This window comes from Pongo abelii, chromosome 15 (assembly GCF_028885655.2).
Source record: "Pongo abelii isolate AG06213 chromosome 15, NHGRI_mPonAbe1-v2.0_pri, whole genome shotgun sequence".
Classification (NCBI taxonomy): Eukaryota; Metazoa; Chordata; class Mammalia; order Primates; family Hominidae; genus Pongo; species Pongo abelii.
This window is the reverse complement of record NC_072000.2, coordinates 29,902,371-29,925,437: the sequence shown is the minus strand read 5'-3', so window position 1 is coordinate 29,925,437 and position 23,067 is coordinate 29,902,371. Positions and strand designations below refer to the sequence as shown.

Genomic DNA, 23,067 nt, shown 5'->3' with positions numbered 1-23,067 from the left:
TAAAGGAAATATAAATCTTTGAAGATAGAAAAAATGTTAAAAGTACACAAGCTAAAGAATGTTTATTTTCAAAACCATTAACCATTTAGTAAAAGGGAATTTAAGGGAGCAAATGGATCATAACATTTTAGAGTTATAAAGAATATTACATGTTATTCAGGCCACTCTCCTGACATCATACGTGAGGAAATTAAAGCCCCCAAAGGTTAACTGAATTGCTGTGAGTCCAAATGGTTATTTGATGGGACAACTGGTTTAAATTCATTGTTTCTAAACAATGCAACCAAGAAACCATTTATTGGGTATGGCTTACCATGCTTCATTCTGCAAGACACTTAACACACTGAACACAACTGATTAGACCAGGGTTGCTTCTTCAGTTGAAGACTATGAATGGACTAGATGAGAATTTATGAAGACATTGGCTTGGGGTATTTTGCTCAGTGGATCCATCAATTCCTACAAAAACAAAGCAACAAATAAAAACAAAACCTAACTGAACCAGTTAGATCCTTTTGGAAGAGTTTGAGTACAAGAAATACTTAAGGTTACTAAATGGTAGTTGGAAAAAGTAGAAAGAGAGAGATATTGGAGTCAGAGGAGCTGAGTTATGAGAAAAAAAGACTTACAGACTGCTGTTCCATTCTGAATCAGAATTCTACTCTTTATTCACTCTGGTTTTCTAAAGCTAGACTGCTTCCTGAGCTACATTTTGCCATGTATTCCTGTAAGATTAACTCATTGTTTTTGATAATCTGACTTTTAAAAAAATGTTATCCTGAAATAATTAAACAAGCCCAAGTTTCCTCTGCTGGAAGTATGTGATAACTTCCCTATCTTGCTCCCACAAACAAAACACCAACTACAGCACATAGCATACACTCATAGGGATCCTTTTCAAATTCCTTTTCAAATAATCTAACTGGGGTGGGGAGTATTTGTGTAGGAAAACAGAATACTAGATATAGACACTCTGCAATTCTGACTTTTGCACATAATTCAAGGCTATCTGTGCCTTGAAATTAAGATAAAGACCATTGTTATTGCTGTTAGTGGTTCCTCCTAAAGCCTCTTTCTCACAATAATTGCTCACATACAGTACTTACTGTGTTCCAGGACTGTTTCCCATACTTGAACTATAGTAGCTCATTTAATCCAGGGTAAACCTATGAGATAGCTGTTGCTATTGACATTTCTATCTCAGTGTTTACATTTGAGGACACAAATACCCAGAGAGATACCTTGCCTAAGGTCATATATCTGGGAAGTGGTGGATCCCAGGTAGTCTGACTACAGAGTCCAACATCTAATCTCTTTGCTGTAGTGTTATAGTGACTTAAATTACCAGTGCATCCTCTATTTTTCTCCTACTAAGGAGAAATTGTTAATGCTGTTAAACAGTCCACCATTATAATCATCATATAACTAACAGATTCATTTCCAATCATAAATTTGATCATTAAACTATTGATCATGGTCAATAACTTTTCATTTACAAAGATCCTTTTTTTTTGTTTTTTTTTGAGACAAAGTCACTCTGGGGTGCAGTGGTGTGATAGCTCACAGCCACCTCTACTTCTTGGATTCAAAGGTTCTCATGCCTCAGCCACCTGAGTAGGTGGGATTACAGACATGTGCCACCACACTTGGCTAATTTTTGTATTTTTAGTAGAGACAGCGTTTTGCCATGTTGGCCAGGCCAGTCTCGAACTCCTGAGCTCAAGTGATCTGCCCGCCCCGGCCTCCCGAAGTGCTGGAATTATAGGCATGAGCCACCACACCTGGCCCAATGATCCCTTTTAACATTCATGTTTCCTGATAAATGACTTGGAGTGGAGAAGGGTGGGATATGCATCCTCAGCTGACAATGAAGAACACAGAGTTTACTATTTATATTATACTACAGGCCAAGAAATCCAAAGCCAAACATGGAAATTAGAAATACCTCTTTGGTTTTTCTCAAGATCCCAGGAGTTTATAAATAAGTATGATAAACAAAACATTCCCCTTTGGTCTCTGTGATTGACTGGTGTCTACATGTCGCATGAAGGCATTGCTTTCCTTCTGTATGTCTTCATGGTTAAATGACTTAACTCTAACAGCTCTCACTAGAGTCCTTGCTTGATTGACCCATGATCCATGATCCATGATCCATCCAGTTTGCAATAACACATGCTTCTCTTTTCCCTGCCTACTGATTAGCACCCAGCTAACTTCTCTACCTTGGAGGATCAGGTGAAAGAAAACACCAGATGGGAAGAAAAGTGGAGAGAATGATTGAGCCTGGAACCTCAGCATGGCATTATCCACATGGGCTGTTTTATCAGTACGCCTTTTTGTAACCCCAGATAAGGGAAAACCATAGCCAGAAAAAGATGACAACAGGGAAATTCAACCACTGCAGGCATTTATTCTTATCTTTTGTTTTTATAAAGAATGACAAATAATCTGAGCATATAAAAATCATCGCTTTGCATGAAACCCAAATTTACAGTTGGTGTGTATGCATTTTCTGTTCTACAGCCACTAATGTATTGATGCCCTATGTTACCACTCACTTCGAAGCCTAGGGTAGGTGGCTGGGAGGGGAATGAGAGGAACAGAGGGGAGAGGGCGAGAACTTCAACAGACTTTTGAGATTAGTAGTCTAATGCTCCCTCCTGTTTCCTCCTTCTCCTAATAAGCAAAGCGAGGCCCCAGGAGGTTAACTGACTTGCACAAGGTCAGATGAGCTCAACTGTCTTCTAAACTCCACGCGGAACTTTTTTCATTTCCAGCTTTAAATTATTTATTCAGTTTTTTGTCATTTTCACTTCATTGAAATGAACTCTCTCTTCTTGCTATTATATCCTGGAAGCTATTTATCCAACCTGATTTAATTGCATTTTCATGCAATTGTATTACATTTTGCAATCGCTATTACATTTCATATTCTCTGTGTTTTTATGCCCTAGTGCCAACTGTTAGCATCTTCTGTGTCCTGCTTTATTATTGAATTACCCCAGGTGTTTCTTAAGCCAGATTTACTTATATTGTAACACGGAGTTAAAAATAGTGACACAGACAGAATGTTTCAAATCTTATCTTAGGGTCTATAAAGGGGAAGAAGTTGAAAGCTAAGGGTTGTTATTGTAACTATTTCAGTACTTGCCACATTAGAGCTGTAATAAATTCAAGTCTTTGGTCTCTGTGTTTCCAAATTTCCCTCCTGTCCCCTCTCTTTCTCATAGGTCCATTTGGAGAAGCCAGTCTCTCCTGGAACCACCCGCCTTCTGAAATTAGCTTTAGGAAGTCATTGCAAACATCTAACATTAAGTAAATGAACCCCAATTTAAAAAGGATTTACACAAATTAGATAGAAAAGCTCAGGGGAAACCAAAGCAATCCTCATAGGTCAAAAAGCCTGAGGAAATTCTTACAAACATTTCCTTGTTTTCTCAGTGGGCATATTGCTAAATACAAACTGAGGCGAAGTTTGAGAGCTTGTTAGGGCAGATGGAAATTTTGAGACATAAAAAAAAATCTTCAAAAGTAAAGAAAAATTTATTATAGCAAAAGTCAATAAAATATGTGGCCAAGTAAATGCCTTTTTTTTTTTTTAATAGCGCAGTAGCATAATAGCACTTGCCAATTATGGAAGAGAAATTTTGATGCCTCCTCAGGCTTGGGCTTTATTTAGATGGACTCCAATCCAATCCACTGTCAGATGAATTATATGCACCATAGACTTCAAAGGCTTTATGCTCAATGGGAATGTCCAGGATAAAGTGCTGTGAGAAATAAATGATTGTATTGCAGTGCAGGATGCCAAGCTGCAGTGATCACTTTTCAGTCACTGGAAAAATGTGGTGTGCAAATGGATGTCACGCTGTGATAAGGGGGAGTCCAGAAATATAGTGGCAACACAGTGAGCAAACTTAATGAAGGCAGATCCTTCACTTTCCTTGGCCAGCTATGCTCTGTAGGTGGTGATTTCACGGATGGACACAGTTGTGTCTGTTATGTGTAAGCACAGAAGCCCACAATGCTCCTTTCTTACATTAGATATGACAGAGTTAAAATCACAGCAAAAATTTAAAAAGATTGGCTGAAAGTAAAATTTGCTCTTGATATTTGCTTTAGCAGTTTTCCACGACTCCTGAATAGGGCAGGTTATCTAAGGAATCTAGGATTACCTGTGACTGTTTTGTGTGGCAGCAAATTCTCCTCTAATGTCTTCTCTTGAGAGAAGAAATGTTGACAGGGACTGCCAGATAAAGGATAAAAGCTGAACAGTCACAGCTTTCTTTACACTGCCCAGTTCTCAAACTGTAACCTGCGTTAGAATTATCTGAAAGGCTCCCTGAAGTAGATTGCCAGGACCCATACCCCACCCTAAGTTTCTGATTCTGTTGCAGAAACACCAGAGGATAAGTCTAGGTCCTCTAGGTCTGGCTGCTCACTACACAGAAAGCCAATGACTGAGATGACCAGTATTGCCAAGAAAGAAGGCTTTAATTGGGTGCTGCAGCAGAAGCGATGGGAGCTCTGTCTCAAATTCATCTCCCTAACCAACTAAAACTGGGGTTTATATAGGAGGGAAGGAATGTAGCAACGTGTAAGAAAACAGGAACTAGGGAGGAACAAGGAAACAATCATAATGAATCAGGGGTCTGACATCTTATTGTCTGGATGCCATGATCTGGTGAAATTCAGTTCTTTGATCCTTTTTTTGGTGAAGCTTCAGAGACCTTTCTTGAGGAAGGAGCTTAGATAAACAAATGTAAGTTTCAGGCTTTAAGACCAGAAGGGTCAATTTCTATGTTTATCCAAAAAACAAAACCAAAAATCTGTCTATGGGACTATTGAGTTGGTTTGAATTCCATAGGTCTAGAGTGGGCTCTAGTTGTCAGGTGATGTTCATGTTGCTGGCCAGAGGGGGGCGGGGCACACTTGAAGCACACCCATCTATGATCTGTGCTCATCCAGTCTGGATGTTTTTACGTGTGTTGCAAACACTATTCCACTTTAAGCAAGCCAAATCATCTCTTTCCATTTGCCCAACGTTAAATGTTTTGTTGATGCCAAAGCACATGATGAAAAATGCTAAATTATAGATATTGCTATCGGGCTGGGACTTGGGTCTCTAAATCTCCCCACTTCAAGAGAAGGTTGGAAGGAAATAAAATTATGATGGTTGATGAAGGGATTTTATGAAAGAGGCCCTTCCTTTTGGGCAGGACTACTGTCATTGTAGTATTACATATTGGACTCAGCAAAAGAAGGATCATGTTCCTTCTTTCCCCAACTATTCTCCACTAACCTGGCCTTTAACATATACAAATAGTCCGTGATGTTAAATCAATATGTCCTCGGAGATACTGACTTAAAATAATTATCTGGGGGAAAGACCTTCACCAGTAAAGGTCTGTGTCCTTTTGTGGGACTTGAAGGTAGCAACTTAGTAACTTCCCAATGATGGAATGCAGTTTCAGGACAGAAATTAAGTCTAACTGAGGTAGGAGATCAGCAGGACTTATTTTCTGGTCACTACTCTGCTGACCAAAACAGGATCTGATCCAGATAGGATAAAGCGAAGAAACCAGCAGGAACCAGCAGATGGTGATGAAGTTTATCTCTACCTGCCCTCATTGCTCATTAGCATGAGACACTCCCACCAGTGCTGTGACAGTTTACAAATGCCACAGCGACTACCCAGAAGTTACCACCCATTTCCATGGCAATGACCCAGAAGTTACCACCCCTTTCCATAAAAATGACCTAGAAGTTACCATCCCTTTCCAAGATAGTGCTAAATAACCAATCCCTCAATTTGCATTGACCTGTTCCTTAATTTGCATGTAATTGAAAGTAGGTTTACTAGAGTATAAATGCGATTGCCAAGAACCCATATGTTGCTGACTCTGGGCGCACTGCCTATGAGTTAGCCCTGCTCTGCAAGGAGCAGTACTGTTGAATAAAAACTTGCTGCCTAGCACCACCGGCTTGCCCTTGAATTTTTTCCTGGGTAAATCCGAGAACCCTCCTGGGCTAGGCCCCAGATTTCAGGCTTTCCTGTCCTGCACCATAATAAGTCAGCTGTTTAGGAATAGGCAATGGAGTCTCATTTTAAAGTATAGCAAAGTGGTTCATAGAAAATAATGGAGATATGAAAAATAGATACTCAATCCTACTCTATAATTCAAGAAATTGAATTTGGAGCAACAGGTTTCTTTCTGTCTATCAGACAGACTTTCTATCTATCAGATTGGCAAAAATTAACCCATTTAATTCACTATTGACCAGGTTATGCTGAGTGAGGTTCCCTTCCACACTGTTGCATGGGAGTGTGTGTTGGGACAATATTTTATATTTTATTTATTCTTTTTGAGATGGAGTCTCACTCTGTCAACTATGCTAGAGTGCAGTGGCATGATCTAGGCTCACTGCAACCTCTGCCTCCCAGTTTCAAGCAATTATCCTGCCTCAGCCTCCTGAGTAGCTGGGATTACAGGTGCATGCCACCACACCAGCTAATTTTTGTATTTTTAGTAGAGATGGGGTTTCGCCATGTTGGCCAGGCTGGCCTCAAACCCCTGACCTCAGGTGATCTGCCCACCTTGGTCTCTCAAAGTACTGGGATTACAGGTGTGAGCCACCATGCCCAGCCTGGAACAATATTTTAGAAGTCATATGAGTAATAATTATTAATAATTATCAAACTTAGAATGCACATGCTCTTTGATGGTCATGGAATGTAACTTCCATGAATTTATTTTGTGGAGATAATTGCAAAATTATCTACAAGGATGCCTATTGAAGTGCTATTTAGAGTCATAATTAGGGATTGATTAACTTCATGTTAAAGCTACATGACATGCACCAATTAAAAAAAAGGTATCTCTTTACTTGATGGTTGTCCTTTTTTATTTGGAAGCCCAACATTGAACCTATGACTATATTTGAAGATTCCGGCCTTAGTTGTCAGGCCCACATTTACTATAGAGGGAGAAAATTCTGGAAACTCACTTTTAAAGCTTCCCTTTACTGTGACATGGGCATAGGTCTTAGACTTTTCCACTCAGAATGAACTGCCACAAACTTTAAATCGGAAGCTTGTGATGTGAAGTATCAAGGGCTGCACAAAATCCATTCCCATCAGGGTGGTGACAGAGGTGGCAGCTTGTTCTTCCTTCAGGGGTAGCAGGGGCAATGTTTCTGGCAGCAGCATCCTGGGTCAGTGACTGTCATGTCAATTGAGGAAGTAGCAGCAGTGGCCACACCCAGAGGTGGTGCCTTTAGCAGAGCAGCTCAAGAATGAAGTTTGGGAGTAGTTCCCATTGTGAGGTCTCCAGCTGTTGTTCTCACGCCATCTCATTCAGAAAGCTCCCCAGGTACTTTACATAAATGCCATTATGCCTCAGTCAGCTAGATTTCTGTTGCTTACAACTGGCAACCTTGCCTGGTGCAATCTTTATGTATACGTAGTGCAAAATCTCGAAGATACAGTTCATGAAAAGCAAGATGCAGAATAATGAGAATAGTATAATCACACATGGGACAAAAGAGGATATGTCTTTGTATATGATTACACATTTCAAGATAGAAGGGTATACAAAAAATTGTTAATAATGTTTTTTACTTTTCATATTGAACAAATCTGTATTATGGTATTGTGTTTTTTATTGCTACATAGAAATGTGTTGTATAGTTTAATAAAACATTAAAATAAATAATATAAAGTGGTACCCAGTGTCCTGACTTGACCAGAGAATTCTAAGATATTTTATTCCTAGGTTTTTAATTCTCTGGAGCTCCTATTACTTTCATATGAACTGAGTTTTCTTTGGAAGACCTGGTGGACATTAACCACAGCTGGACCACGGTGATGCCCACCTGTGCTGAACAGCTTTGCTATGGCATGTCTCCTGGTATCGACAGAGAAAAACTCACTGCAGGGTAACTTCCTACCCTTAAAGTACCACAGGGCCAGCATTGAACAGTAACACAGGCTCAGCTGTCTTCCCTACAAGGTGGGGTCTCCCCTCAACAAGCGAGACTCACCTTCACTGGTCCCAGTCTGGCTGGAAAATATGACCTCAATGTCATGGAAAGAGCAATGCTCTCCTGTGTGGCTTCCTAGACCTGCCACATATCCATATTTGGAGCGGATGGAAATACAATTATTTGGACAACTTCAGGACAGATGAGTGAATTCTGTACCTAGAAAATAAAACACACGTAACAAATCGAGATTAGCAGGTCATATGCTCTGCGAAGGCTACAGCGAAAGATTCTTTCCCCTTGTCTGTGCTGTGAGACAATTCACAGAGGGCAAAGGGCATCGGCTTCACAGGCAGACCACCTTGAGTCTGAGCCCTTGCTCTGCCTCATCTGGGTTAATGGATCTCAGAACTTCAATTGTAAAAAAGGAAAAATAATACCTAGTTCATAGGGTTGTCATGAAATTTAGAGATGATACATGTAAATTCCCTAACACAGATCTAGAACGTGGTGGGAGCTCAATGAAGAATAGTCCTTACTCCCAATGCTATCCCTGAGATATCTCTCAAGTTCTCATGAGAGTTAATAGGGAAATGGGCTCTGGAGGATAACATTTTCGTTACAGAACACATATACTCTGTAATATAAGAATTTGTGTTTACAGACATGACAGATAACTTTTGGAAGCTTGAAATACAGGGGAATTGTGTGATCTCAATTTCCCACACCATTGCTCTTAAAACTATCTCAGTGTTCTCCCAAATATGATGGATGGATTTCTGAAAATTTTGAAATTTTGAAACATTTATGCTTGACAATACTGCAAATTATGTTTTCCCCAAATCGTGGTCAAATAATTTTTTTGTCAATCCTAGTGTGAAATGGCACAGAAAATCATAAATGTCTTTTTTTCTCCAAACTGTCTACCTCTGAAATATATTCTATTTTTCAAGCTTTAATAAAGCTTTTATTGAACCTATTAATAAAGTGTTATTAATAATTTGGTTTCCATTCTTATAAGTATCATAATCTTGCAAGCTGGTTTAGGGTAGATGAAATCTCATCTTATGGTTCCAAATGATGTGCCCAGCATGGGAAACAGCATTTTGCCTTATTAAACAACCACCTTCTAGAGTGGAAGTTACAATAGGTCATCGTGGTGCTATATAAACCTGTCATCTTTAGAATTTGTAGATTAGAATCGGGATGTAGAGCCATATATTTAAATTTAAATTTAGGCACGAATCAATTCAGATGTTAGTTTTGAATTCTGAATGGAGTCTCTGTGGATGTGGCTGTGTGTGCCGTGAGTGGCGGTAGAATCCTGTTAGAAGGGTGTTAAATAGTTTTCACAGCTTCATAAGGAGTGTCACTGCTCTAGGGCTCTAGCATGTAACCAAGTTGAATAATTGATGTCTTATTATGACTTACAGAAAGTCTTTTCTAACTCTTAAATTGCCTTATTGAGAATATGTGTCACAAGTTCCAAAGCAACCAGAACCCAGAAAGTCTCTGTTTTTTACAACATTGAATCTTTTATTAAAAAAAATTATATATGTAATATCATTTCATTAAAATTCAAAATGTTAACAAAGGTATAGAGTTAAAATATATCTCCCTGTCTTCTACCTGTCTTCTAGTTTCTGTTGGAATTCACCCCTCTACGTATAAACCCAAATTACATTTGCATATAAAAACAAACATACATTCATATTTTTATTTTTCTTTCATTTTAACAGAACAGGTAGCACATTTTACATACTCTTCTAAACCTTGATTTTTTCACTTAATATACCTTGAGAGTTTTAAAATAACATTATATAAATCATATGCTTCTTGTGTTAGTTCAGGTTCTCTGACAAGTGGAGGCCAAGATAGTATCCAACATGTAAGAATTATAGTATGAAATGTCTGTAAGGGAAAATACTAAGTGACTATGAGAGGCTGGAAGCCTTGTCAGACCACAGTGCAAATCTGACTCTGAGCGAAAGAGAAGGGAGGAAGGCTGAGTGGTGCTTAGTTTTGTGGGGCTATGATGGAATACTCGAGACTGTAATTTATAATAAACAGGAATGCCTTGGCTCACAGTTCTGGAAGTGGGAAGTCCAACATCAAGGCATTCAACCAGTTTGGTGTCTGGTGAAGGACTGGTGAACTCTGCATTTTCTGCATGGAAGACACATTGTTCCTCACATGGCAGAGCGGGGGAAGAGCCAAGAGAGAGCTCACTCCTGAAAGCCCTTTGGTTAAGGCATTAAACCATGTATGAGGGCAGAACCCTAATGACCTAGACACGTCTTACTAGGCCCCACTTACCGACATCAGCACACTGGGGCTTAAACTTTAAGGTGAGTTTTAGAGGGAACAAACATTAAACTATACCGAGTGGATGTATCTTAGACTATAATCCAGTTTGACAAGACTGTCATGGAGCCCTCAGCTGAGCCACCTGTCAGAGAAATCCCTCATCTCTCAGGAATGGGTGTGCCTCAGTGTTCCTGCCACGTTCATTGGCTGGGAGCAACCTAAGGAAGCATACACTCCTAGGAAAGTCCTAAATGGATTTCCGAACACAGCAGCTGTGGGCCTCTGTCAGTTGCATCCCCTGTAGTTAAAGGTCTGCAAGTCATTTTTATATCAGAAAGCCTATGTTTTTTTCAGAGATTTTTTTCCATTGACACTGTGTTAGGCCATCCTTTCATTGCTATAGAGAATTATATGAGACTAGATAATTTATAAGAAAATAAGTTTAATTGGCTCACCGTTCTCCAGGCTGTACAGGAAGCATAGAGGCATCTTTTTCTGGGGAGGCTCAGGAAGCTTCCAATCATGGTGGAAGGCAAATGGGGAGCACACACATCACATGGCAGCAGGTGCAAGAGAGGAGAGGGCGCCACACAGTTTTAAACAGTCAAATCTCACGAGAACTCACTCACTCTGGTGAGGGCAGCACCAAGAGGATGGTGCTAGACCACTCATGAGAAACCAACCCTATAATCTGGTTGCCTCCCACCAGGCTCCACCTCCAATACTGGAGGTTACAATTCAACATGAAATTTGGGTGGCCACATATCCAAACTGTACCAGGAACCTTGTTGTCCAGAACCCGGGCATATGATCTTCCTTACTTGGAAAGGAGTCTGAGAAATTGTGGAACTGAGCACGCTGTTTGGGGCTCAGCATTTGGTGTCACAAAAAAAGCTGGGGTACCATTAGCAAAAAATACCAGGGCAATTGGTGTCCGTGACTGCAACACACTTAATTAAAGTTTGTTAAATAAATTAACAAAGGTTTTAAGAGCTGACATTAGAGCTCTACAACATCTTCCAGGCTCCTCCTCGGAATAAGATGCACACTCACCATTAACCACCTCAGTTTGCATATGTCCTCCAATGAAAGAGAGAGGGACAAGAACAAACAACAACACATACCTCCTCCACTCCTATCTAAACGACTGTTCTAAAATTTTAGCTTTCCGAAAGCATTTTCACACCTCATCATCACTCAATGTCTACATTGCTAGATTTCTACATTGGAGACTTTTCATTATTATTTACAGGAATCTAGTCTTCCTTGTTTGCACTTACAAATCAATAAATTTAGGCTATATATACATACATATATATAAATATATATATATGTAGAGAGAGAGAGAGAGAGAGAAAGGGCCTACGCTTCAGTGCACTGGCATGATTACAGCTCACTGCAGCCTCAACCTCCCTAGATCAAGTAATCCTCCCACCTCAGCTTCCCAAGTAGCTGAGGCCACAGGTATGCACCACCATTCCCGGCTTTTTTTTTTTTAATTTTTTTGTGGAGATGGAGGCTCCCTATTTTGCCCAGGCTGGCCTTAAACTCCTGAGCTCAAGTGATCCTCCTGTCTCGGCATTCCAAAGTGCTTGGATTACAGGCCTGAGCCACTGCACCCGACTGATATTCTTTGAATCAATAGAATAGGATAGACTTGAGTCCAAACTCCCCAGATTAGCCTCCAGAGCCCTCAAACCTCATTCTCCTCACTTCCCTGCTTGAAGACTCTGCCACATTTGCTTCTTCTTTTTCCTTGGGCTTTTGCATGTGGTGTCTCCACGCTAGAAATGGGCTTCACATGCAGGGGACGTTTGTATATTTAAGGTCTCAGTGAGTCAAATGTCACCTTCATGACAGAGCGTCTCTGACCACCTCATTTAAATTGATACGCGTCATGCACAAACGTGTTACACTATCCCCTTAGTTATTTTCTTCATAGTTTGTTTTTTACACTCTAAAAAATTATTTTGTGTGTTTCCTTTTCTAACTTCACAAAATCTTTCTACCTTTCCCCCTCCCTCTTTTGTTGAATTATGTATCCCAGTAATTAGACTAGTGCCTCAAAGAGACTTAGTAAAATTGTTTTGGAGAAAAGAATGGATAGTTATCCTATTTTATGGAAAACTGACATTCGGAGAGACTATGACTGGCCCAAGTTTCTGCATCTAGCAAGTGGCAAAGTCTTAGTTAATCTCAGGCAGTGGGATATGGTGTTAAGAGCAGGATATGGTATTAAGAGCATGAACTTCAAGATAAGACTCCCAAGATTGGATTCCCAGCTCTGCCATGTACTCATTGCATATCTTTGAATAAGTTAGCTTCTTTAACCTCAGTTTCCTTAACCTTAAAATAGGAATAAGAATATTAACACTCACTCATTAGGATGTTACAGTTCTTAAATGTCAACATGTAGCCTAGTGCTCAACATGTAGTGACTTCTCAGTATAACTACGAACGGGTGTTATTGAGCATTCTGTCTCTGCAGGCCAGATGTCTTCAAGATGCTACAGCTCCTACAGTTTGGGAGCTGTGTGTTTTCCTGCTGCTGGTGGTAATAAAAGTAGGAATGAGGTGTTACCTTGTGAAGGAGACAGAAGCAGAAAAGGACCAACAAGTATAAGTTCGTTAGTTGCTGGGTCCCATCGGGCGAAGAACTGAGTTTCATTCTGTTGTGAGCTCTGGATATTCAGATGCCTCTGCCTGGTATTTTTTAACCTCTACAACACATAATGCACAAGGCTGGCCCAGGTTTGGGGTGGTTCCACCTTGAATGGGCCTGCAATAATCAGTCAGCTCTGTTTGAGCCCAGGCCACTTCCCAGGTGAGAGCATTCCTGCGCAGGCAAGTTGGATATTTTCAAGCGCTTCTAGAAATGAGATTCCATCTCTTCCTTGAATAACATCAGAAACTCATAGCAAGATACAATAAATTCCAGCAAGATGCCTTTGATTTCTCTATCACCTGCCTGGATTTTGTAGATCGGGCTAACATTCTGAAGGTCTCTGGGTGACTTAATGATACGATTCAGTTTTAATAGGTAGTTTCTAATCTGGCTATCAGGTACTAGTGTTACTGAAACAGTGCAGTGTTTGCAACTCTTCCCTTGTGTTTGGCATCAATTCTGAGAAGCATCTGCGGGTCAGTGACATTGATTTCTATGAATTGTTTTATTCTTGTCAGAATCGATCCATCAGCCAGTGGCCACCTCATCTTTGGACGCGACTTCATCTTGTCTCCCTCATCTCACTTCTCTCTAGCCCCTCCGGCCTGTCAGGAAAAATCAGGTTACCTTGGAGACAGGACACTTAGAAAATGTATGTAACCACTACACCTCATTCAGTTATTAGATACGTGATTCTCTATGTTTAGTTTAAAAATCCTTAGAAAGGGTCGTAATGGATTTAAAAAAGGAGAAATTCTGTTTTTAGACATGGAGACACTATGTCTAAAAATGTTTATTAAATATTTTCCCCATTTAACAAATAGGATAAACAATTGTTTGGTTGCTCCAAGAAGCCATTTTAGTTCAGAGAAGAAATAAATAGATGAAAGAACTCCTCAAGTTTGCTTTCTGCCCATAGAGCTCAAGAAAGTGAGTTAATACTGGGACAGAAGCCTATACAAGTTTTGGCTTTTTTATTCCACTACTTTAATAAATACCATACGCCACAGTTTTTCTCTTTTTCTAGAGATAAAAGGTAAATGGGGTTTTTTTTTTTGGTAATTTTAAATTTTTAAAAGCCTTTCTTTTACCATTTTAGCATTTTTGTGTAGAAATACACATATAGGGTTTTCATACGTATGTATTAAACACGCGTATACATTTACCCTATTGGTGGACATGACACTGTTATTCTCATGAGCTTTTCTCTTCGTTCTCTTCCTTAAAGGGTGACTTTTTCTTCTACCACTTGTGTATTAGCAACTGACCAGTGGCCATTTTCTAGAATAAGAGACTTTTCAAAGTCAAATGCTTATAGAACCATAAATATCAGACCATGGCAGCATTCCAAGAATTTTCTGGAATGATGAAAGGAGGGTCAAGCTTCCAGCTACATACAGGGTTGTTTATACAGCCCAGGGAATGCCTAAGTTAACTCTGCTTCTGCAAGGGGATTGACCCTGCAGGCTGTAAACTATTAACCACAGTGTTCCTTGAACCACAAGGAATAAGCACAGATCTCATTAGGGAGCTTTGTGCTTTAATTCTAGTCATTGAGTCTGCAATTGACCCTACTGCGTATTCCATTCAGTACTTCAATGTAAGGTCCTTAACAACTAAGGGTGAAGGCCTGAACCATGATCCCCTAAATAAGTAACTTGGGCTTAAATGCAGAGCCATGGGAACTTCCTCACCTACCTTTTTAATGGATACTTTGATGGAAACTGAAGCCCTACAATTTTCTCCATAGTCTGGATCTTTCTCTATGCCAAAGGCATTTAATCTCCTTTCAAAATTACTTTTACCGAGATGAAGAAAAAAAGCTATATGAGAAGGAAGAATTCAATTCCATCCAGCGAGTTAAGGTAGTACATTTTCTGCAGACTATCTATTGTTTCTCACTGCTTTAAGGAAGAGAGAGAGGGCTTTACTATTCATGGCAGACTCAGTAAATACCCAGCAGGCACAACACTGGGCATTTTACATATTTCCTTCTGCTTATTCTTCACAGAACACTTTCAGTTAAATTTTAATCTATCCATTTTATTGATGGGTATATAGAGTCCTAAAATAGTTAACTTGTCCAAGTTGAAAGAAGCTAGAATTAAATAAATTTACCTGAGCACACTGCCAAGCTTCTTCTGCTAAACCACACTGCCTGCCACAATTAGCATGCAGATGGTTTGTCTCCAAGACCATGCTCATTTTCTTCCTCTTCGCCTCTCCCATCTCCAACTCTTTTCTCCTCTCTCTTTGGCCCTTTTTTCTTCTTTCTTTGTCTCTATTTTGTTTAGCACATATTTCAAGCCTACTAAAATATTAGGAAATAATATATAAGATATCCATGTACTGCCCAAAACCAGAGTTCATAAATGTTAACATTTTGTCATGTTTCCTTTAGATTTTAAAAACATAATCAAAACATTATATATTTGATTAAAGGTGCCCCCATTTCATTCCTCTCTCATCTTCCAACAAGTGAATATTATCCTGAATTTAGTATACACTGCATTATTTTTTTAAGACAGAATTTCCCTCTCGTTGCCCAGGCTGGAGTGCAATGGTGCGCGATCTCGGCTCACTGCAACCTCCGACTTCTTGGTTCAAGTGATTCTCCTGCCTCCGCCTCCCGAGTAGCTGGGATTACAGGCATGCGCCACCACACCCAGCTAATTTTTTTGTATTTTTAGTAGAGACGGGGTTTCACCATGTTGGCCAGGATGGTCTCGATCTCCTGACTTCGTGATCTGCCCGCCTTGGTCTCCCAAAGTGCTGGGATTACAGGTGTGAGCCACTGCGCCCAGCCACTGTATTCTTATAGTCCCTATTTATATCATCACAACATATGTATTTATTCAAAAACAACATATATTTTTGCAATATTTATTATTATTCTGGGAGATTTAAAATTTTACATGGTGATGTTACATAGCAGGTATTTTTCACATCTTAAAAATACATGCTATTATTTAAAGATTTTTTAATGTAAATGTAGTTCTAGTTTATTTATAGATGTACAATGATTATGTATAGGATACATAAATATTTGATTATATAATTATAAAGCAATTTATTTATACATTCTCCTACTAATAGACACTTAGATTATGCACAGAATTTTCCTATTAAAAATGGTACATGGTCAACACATTTTGCATGATTCCTTGTGCCCATGTCCAAGTTCCTCTAAGGTTGATAATTGAAAGTGGATTTGCTGGATGATAGGGAATGGATATCTTTAACTTTACCAGATATTGCCAAATAGCCTTACAAAGGGGTAGAAGTTTATACACCTCTACTAGCAATGCATGAGAATTCTCATGTGCCCATATTCTTGCAAACCATTACTACTATTAGACTTCTTTTTTTTTTTTTTTGTCAGAGTCTCGCTCTGTTGCCCAGGCTGGAGTGCAGTGGTGTATCTCGGCTCACTGCAAGCTCTGCCTCCCGGGTTCACGCCATCCTTCTGCCTCAGCCTCCCGAGTAGCTGGGACTACAGGTGCACACCACCACTTCCGACTAATTTTTTCTATTTTTAGTAGAGACGGGGGTTTCACCATGTTCTCCAGGATGGTCTCGATCTCCTGACCTTGTGATCTGCCCGCCTTGGCCTCCCAAAGTGCTGGGATTACGGGCGTGAGCCACCGTGCCCAGCCTATCAGACTTCTTAATTACTCCTAATCTTCAGGGTATAAAATAGAATCTCACGTATTTAAATCTGTGTTTCTTTGAGTACAAACAGAGTTAAAATATTTTCATAAATATGATGGCTTTCCTCATATACCTGTTCATATACTTTGTGGGTTCCTTTTCTTTTGTACTATTTTTATTTTTCTTGTGATTTGTAGGAGTTAAATATTTTGGATATCAATTTTTCATAAAGAATACATAATGGAAATGTGTCCTCTTCTGTTCCTTGTACATTTAATTTGTTTATGGTGTCCTTTGTTATACAGAAATTTTACATTTGAAAATAGTCAATCTTACCAAAACCTTGTTTTGGGTTTGTGTGTGTGTGTGTGTGCATGTTGGTTTTGCTTAAAAAGTAATTCTCAGTTTTTCTTTCCTTATATAGGCCATTAATCCATCTAGAATTAATTTTCTTGTATGACGAAATGAGGTTGTAACTTTATCTTTTTTTCACATGATTAGCCCTTAGTTCCAGCATGATTCATTGAAAAATTAGTCCTTTACCCAGTAATTTGTACTGCCTCTTTTCTCTTAGGTAAAGAAGACTGCTGCTCTGCACAATTCCAAGCGGCACCTTTCACATCATTTTCAAGGTGAATGGCACAATTCTGGAGCACAAAGAATATAATGTAAATGGCATCCCTTGGAACTATGCAATGTGGCAGCCCTGTATAAATTTCTAATGTATGCGTTTGTGTATTTGTTTTCCAAGGCTGTCAAAAAAAATTACCACAAACTATGTGAGTTACAACAACAAAAATTGTCTTACAGTTCTGGAGGTGAGAAGGTCTAAATTCAGGTGTTGGCAGAGCCTTGCTTTATCCGAAGCTCTGGTCATGCTGGCCATCTTGACATTCTTGGCTTGCAGATGCATCACTGTAGTGTCTGCCTCCATCATCACGTGCCATTTTCCTGTGTGTCTCCATGTCTTCATATGGCCTTCTGATAAGAATACCAGTCTTTGAATTAGGGCCCACCCTAATTTAGTATGACTTAACTATTAATATTTACATCTGCTCGCTATTTCTGAACAAGGTTATATTCTCTGGTTCTGAGTGGGCATGAATTTGGCTGGGGGTAGGGGGCACTGTTCATCCCAGTAGAGTTTGTTTGTGGGTAGTTTGTCTCTGTATCATTGGCTTATTTGTTCACATCTGTGCCAATGCAAACTTATCTTCATTACTAAGACTTTATGATAAGTCTTTACATATGGTAGAAGAGTCCTCAACTGTCTCGTATCTTATTTTTCTTTAAACTTTTCTTGGCTTTTCTGTGCCCTTCAGGAAATGTAGAATTCCTTTTTGGAATTTTGTTTGGATTTTTTGTTAATGTTGAGGTTAATTTGGAAAATATTGACCTCTTCATGATATTGTGTGTGAAGAACTTTACTTATTTATCTTTTCAACCTTAAACATAAGTTTCTAATTTTCTCCATACATGTTTTTCACCTTATTTGTTAATATTTTTCTCTATATAGCTGATTATTTTTGTTTCTCTCATGAACAAATACTTGTTATTGTTTCTTTCCTATCTGATTGTTGCTGGCATTCAGAAACACAGTTGTTCTTTGTATAATTATCTTGTATCTAGTACATTGTTGAATTTTCTTATTATTTCTAATATTTATTTCTAGAGTATCTCTGATTTTCTATATTGAAAGTCATTTTGTCTGTAAAGAATAATTTCACTTTTCTTTTTGAATCCTGATATATCATTTCATTTTTTTTCTTATCTTTTTGCATTGGCTGGGACCTCCAGGGAAGTTTTGCACAGAGGCAATGACAGTGCACATTATTTTATTCCCTAACACACATTTTTACAATAATATTTTACTGCCCAGAGATTTTGTGTTGCCATAGTAATGATTCATAATCAAGTCTATATGTTGTTTATCTCTGTTTCTGCCTTCTCCAGTCCTTGACTATCCTCAACTTACAGAATTCCGTTATATCTATTTCTCTGCAACCAAGTCCAGATATATATTATAATGCCATTCCCAGAACTTGGTGAGCTGGAAATTAAATTGTCCCAAGCCTGCGATATAAGCCTCTGATCCTTGGTCTTTTCCTCTAAAACCCTCTGTTTTTTGAGAAACAAACTGCTAAAAACTGATCCTTGCCTGAGTCCTCTCATTCTGGCCCAGTGTCCTATTAATCTTTGCCAATTCTTCCACTTTAGGGGATGGACTAAGCATACAGACCCACTTCAAACCAGAATTATCTCTTGCTATGTGGATGCTACTACCTATACTGCCCATATTGCTACACGTTTCCCCAGTGACTAGACTAGCAATTATTAGCCATATATTTTTTTTATCTCTAACATACCAGAGGGCTAAAAACAGTGAATCACTATGACAATAAATAGCTACTGATGAATAGCTACTGGCAGGGAGGTGGGTGTACCAAAATCTCTGGAGGACTAAGAATAGCTAGAAAAATGCCCCCAGTATCCCCAGGCAATTCCAGCATGCCACCTTCTTCTTCCCTTATTTAAGAATCACTGACCTTGAGAAACATATTTTCTAGTTTTACTCACTGAGTCTTAGTCCTTCAGTAACAAAACCCACTTGAATAGAGCCATAGTTCTCTGTGCCTCCTTAGATGTCAGGATTAAATGATTGTAGATCATTTCCCTCTCCAACTAAACCAAGTTTATTCCTGTTATAGCCCATCTCCTCTAGGTGCTTTCAAGGCATCACAAGTCTGTAAGGGAGCTTTTGCAGTTGTTGGCAATAGTTAGAGAAATCATTTAAAAAGTCATCATTTATAAAGAAACACACTAAAATGATAATCTATAATTACAAATGCTGCACTAAAAAATCATTAAGTAATAAACAATTATTTTGAATTGATAAGATTCTTGCTATCCTTGATCTCGCTCTTATTACTGTATTATCATATATAATGAGCAGCAGCCACTCTGAAAATCAGTTTAGTGTCTTACTTCTTTTCAATGTATACTTCTTAATCATATGTTTTCCTATGTTTCTCAGTATCAAAGCAAGTCTAACAAATCCAGTCATTAAAACCCAGATATAATATTTTGATACATTTGAGCAGTCTTGAGTACATTTACACCAAAGCAACACAGAAAAACACTCCATTATTGAGCATGTAATTGCAATTAAATAAAGCTTATTTCTTTTTAAAATAAAAATAATTAACTCAGTAGCTTTTATATTACAGCCTGAAAGCGATGTTTATTGTTTGGTCAATTTCAATTTTCTAAAAAAGATAAATCTCATTAGAATCTTAGCTAAAGAAACACACAAAGGTGAAAGAACAAAAAGAGCTGGACAAATATGACATTTTCTGACTAATATTAAGATACATGTCTCTTGGCTCATCTATAAAGGAAATTGTTAGGGTGACAACTGCAGAGGCAGAATCTTTTCCCACTTGAACACCCTCCTGGTTTTCAAGGAGATAAGCCTGAGTTTCAGAGCCAGTTCTACAACTTACCAGCAGAGTATCCCAGAGAAATGTTTTAACAGTATCTCACAGTATCTCTTTCCTTATAGACACATTGAGGATGACTGAAATTCTTAGTGGACCATCATAAAGATTAGAGATCATTTATGAAAACACCTTGGCACACAACAGGTATTCAATCAATGATATCGTCTTTCCGCCCTTGTTAAAGGAATAGAATTCAGTTGACATTTTCTTTTATTTAAAGATTTGAATCTGAATCAAATCCATCATACATGTATTGAATGCCTGCTACATTTAAGAAACTAGGCATTAAACCAGAGAGAAAAGATATGTAAAATGCTGTCCATTTCCTGATTGTTTATCCTAGTCACAGGGGACAAAGTCAAGACACGTAACAAGATAACTGACAATCCAAAAGTATAAGTGAGTGCTTAATAGATGAGTTGCACATTGTCATCCACAGTAAATATATACCAAACAAACAAATGAATGAGCTAAGAGGAGAGAGAAGGGCTTTGTCCTCAGTTGGCCCTGGGAGTTTTTTTAATGAGTTAGAATTTCAAATTGAAATCTTAAGTAAGAATTGGCTTGGATAGACAGATGTAAAGAAGAACATTCTTTTCAACAAGAGTGCAAAATTGTAAGTTCAATTCAAGAAATTGCAAGCAGATCAGTTTGGCTGAATACAACAAAACAACTGTTTTTATGGCCTATTCATAAAAAAGTGAAACACCTTTAACTACAGTCATATGCCCCAATAACAATGTTTTGGTTCACAGCAGACTACATATATGACAGTGGTCCCATAGGACTATAGTTCCATATTTTTACTGTACCTTTTCTATGTTTAGATATGTTTAGAGACACAAATACTTGCCATTGTGTCATAATTGCCTACAGTATTCTGTACAGTAACCTGCTGTGCAGGTTTGTAGCCTGGATATAGCAATAGGCTATACCACATAGCCTGTGTGTGTAGTAAGCTATATCATCTAGGTTTGTGTAAGTACGCTCTATGGTATTCGCACAATGATGAAATAGCCTAACAACACATTTCTCAGAATGTATCCCTATAGTTAAGCAACACGTGACTGTAAATGGAAGGCACATTCTCTGGAAAGCATTGTAACTACATCTGGAAAGTCACACTTTGGAAGAAATAGATATACAATTGCTTTGACCTAATACGTTATCTTTCTTTTAGAATTTTCTTTTATTTAAGTAAAAATGAATAGAAGACTAGCCAAAAACCCAGTTTGAAATCAATAATTAAACCAGTCTATGATTATATAATAATATTACAACTCGCTTTTAGCATAAATTTACAATCACTCAAAACCCAAGTACATTTATTGCCTAATTTCATCACCTTCTATCAACAAATTTCCCCCATATATTTAGAGGAGTGCCCACATTGGTCCTTCATGTTTGCTCACAGGCCAAAAAGCCTATGACTTTCACCTTGGAGGTATGCCATGTTCTTTCGCTCCTACCAAATCTGCCCTTGGCCAAAGTCATCTTCTCTCAAAAAAGCGAAAGTTCTATTTTTGCCATTTCTGATATTGCTTTCATGAGATCACCAGTGTCTATGCCAAGAATGCTTCATTATTTTCTTTCAAAATTGCCACTCCTCAAGGTGCTACACACAGCTGGATTTTTTGTGTAGATGGGAGAATGTTCCTCCACCTGAATCCAAAGGATACATTATTTCTTGGAACCAAAACAATACTGCTTGTGCTCAGCATCTGACTTTCTCAAAGCTCGGAGTTTCTCAAAGTTTCTCAAAGCAGCCCTTTCAACATGTATTCCTTTCTTTAGCTCCTGCAAGCAACTCTCAAATGATTCTGTCAAACAAAATTGAATGCTTCCAATAAATAGACAGATGGACAAATGCAAGCAACACAAAATAAACCATGTTTGTTTCACAGAATCAAACAACAGTTCAAGCATAGTGCTTTCTTTATCCATGTACAGACAAAGAACATGAGATGACCCTTGTCCTCAAGAATTTCTACCTCTTCCTTTCAGTTACCCCTAAAAGGCTTAAAATAATATGGAGTTGGCTCTGGCTTGACCTTTGTTCACCTATATTACAAACAATTCGGTTTGCTTATTTTACAGTTAGAAAAGCATTTAGTGCATGCATAACTCAGAAACTCATGCAAGGGATTTAAATAAAACAGTTTTTCCAAATGTAAAGTCTATACCTCTAAAAGAAAAGAGGTACATTTTTAAATAATTGTGGGTTTTTCCCCAGCTTCTATCTTTAAAGTTTCCCACAAGATTAGGATCAAAGTTACTACCAATGTACATCAATATATTTAGTTAAATTAGAATTTTTCTCCTATGCTCTATCTGGGTTATTTCTTTGGCTTTCAAATGTTAAATTTCAGCAAGAGTCTAGGAGATAATTGTAGAGATGATACTAAATCAAGGTGCTAAGGACCTGAAGGAGTTAATGGAGTTTCTAATATTGCTAAAATCATGGCTCTGTTGTGGTAGCATTTATTTTTAAGATACTACTCATCCAAAAAAGTTACAGAAAGGCTTCTGAAAAGTATCTGCAGCAATTTTTAAAAAAGACAAAACAAACAAAAAACAAAAAAACCAAAGAAATAATCCAGAATTCACCACTCTGTCTTCCACAGAATCTACATTAAGAAAAATGTCTGGGTATTGAAACATCCTTTGAAATATTAAAAGGGTGATATGTATTATTTGGTTAAATTGCAAATATCAGGAAGAAGAACCACTAATAAGGAAGATGCTCACTGCTCATTCTTCTTGTGACAATAAACTCAAATGAATCATTGCATGATAGCGGAAGGTAGAGCTTCAGTTTGTCATAGAAATGATCTTAATTAGACTTGCTACACCAGTGTATGTCTCATCTGAATTGCCCATGTATTATTGATAAACTTTATTGGGTTATTTTACATATCATATATTCATCTTGGTCTGATCAAGGCTCAGTTGCGTATTGCA

The 23,067-nt window shown here is 38.3% G+C and overlaps 1 long non-coding RNA gene across 1 annotated transcript in view; it reads left to right on the top strand.

The window, feature by feature from the left end:
• Positions 1 to 17,309, top strand: part of LOC129049964 (uncharacterized) — a 29,694-nt gene extending 12,385 nt beyond the window's left edge. The window contains exons 5-6 of the long non-coding RNA XR_008513437.2: positions 13,474 to 13,607; positions 17,181 to 17,309. This is a non-coding gene — a long non-coding RNA (uncharacterized LOC129049964). The remainder of the gene's footprint in view (positions 1 to 13,473; positions 13,608 to 17,180) is intronic.
• The last annotated feature ends 5,758 nt before the right edge of the window (positions 17,310 to 23,067 follow it).